This window comes from Sinocyclocheilus grahami, unplaced genomic scaffold, assembly GCF_001515645.1.
Source record: "Sinocyclocheilus grahami isolate Dianchi unplaced genomic scaffold, SAMN03320097.WGS_v1.1 scaffold39989.1, whole genome shotgun sequence".
Taxonomy (NCBI): domain Eukaryota; kingdom Metazoa; phylum Chordata; class Actinopteri; order Cypriniformes; family Cyprinidae; genus Sinocyclocheilus; species Sinocyclocheilus grahami.
The window spans coordinates 1-1,260 of NW_015523634.1; the positions used below are offsets into that span (position 1 = coordinate 1).

At 41.6% G+C, this 1,260-nt stretch overlaps 1 long non-coding RNA gene across 1 annotated transcript; it reads right to left on the reverse strand.

Annotated features, from left to right (window-relative positions):
• Positions 1 to 11: 11 nt before the first annotated feature.
• Positions 12 to 540, reverse strand: LOC107580686 (uncharacterized). Its single transcript, XR_001608680.1, has 2 exons — positions 114 to 540; positions 12 to 42 (listed from the first exon to the last, which is right to left on the reverse strand). It is a non-coding gene; the product is annotated as an uncharacterized lncRNA (long non-coding RNA).
• Positions 541 to 1,260: the final 720 nt, after the last annotated feature.

The following is a 1,260-nucleotide window of genomic DNA, read 5'->3' on the forward strand; positions in this document are numbered from 1 at the left end:
CTGGTCACTGGCTGTTTTATTCCAGATGGACAGAATATCCTCCTGTGGACACACACTGGTGTCAGACTCACACACACAGTAACTCGTGACAGGATGATGTTTCTGATCCGCACCTGGAAGCGGATGGACACCACGACCCCGCAGATCTCCTCGCCCACCATGAACTGCTCACCCAGCATGGCCAGGATGATGTTCTCCCAGAAACGAGACGCCAGACCCTTCCTCAGCCGGATGATCCACTTCCCTCCGTTCTTATTGGCCTCGTCCTGATTCACACACACACACACATCAGAATCTGACGCTCACACACGAGGTGTGTTTACATGATCAAACCCAATCAATCTGAGCCAGTTACCCTAATATCTAATCAAGCCACAAGCCCTGTGAAGCCGTGGTTTACCGTGAGTTTATAACAGCTAAAGGGCATTGTTAGGTACGACGTGAAGCTGTTATAAATTCACTGTAGCCCACGACTTCACGGGGCGCATTGCGTTTATAAAACAGTTATTCCATATACGTAGTAAGGTTTCACAAAATAAAACAGAGCAAATAAAGTGTAATGATATTAATAAACACAGTGTTCTTCCACCAAACAATGTAGCTCCTCAGAAACAGTTGTGGTTGCTACAAAGTGGTTGCCGAGCAACACACAAACGTAAACAAAGGTGTGTGTTACTTTGTAGCGTCATTCACAACAGCTTCGAACGCGGCTCAGCCAATCAGAATCAAGCACCGGAACTCTCCGCTTTATCATTTAGAGTAAAGTATAATGCAAATGTGTATGCTGTAGCCAAAGACAAATTTCCACTTGAGGACAATAATAGCAACTAACTCAATTTCAGAAAAGCTTTTTTAGACAAATACTGTAAATAATAAGCTTCTTCTGAGAAACTAGTCAGATTCAGAGGTTTAGATGGATAATATTTTCTGTAACCGATCACAGCGTCCTGCAGCACATTTGTTGAATGAAATGCTTGCTTCGTAGTAATTTTGGAGCACTGATTTCAAAAATAGTGTCTGTTTTGCTCTTTCACGCCACACTTTCTCACAAAATATGATTCATTTTGTAGCATCTTCGCTTTTGACAGCCATTAGTGAGAAGCAGAAGTCTTGTATTCTGCCTTAATCAGTGGAAAAACACCCGATTCCTGTCTGAATCTGAGTCAGATTAACACTATAAAACAAACTAAATCTATTATCTATAAACCTCTATGTAAGTTATTTGACGTTAAATGGCATATTTGATCATATTTTTCCTCT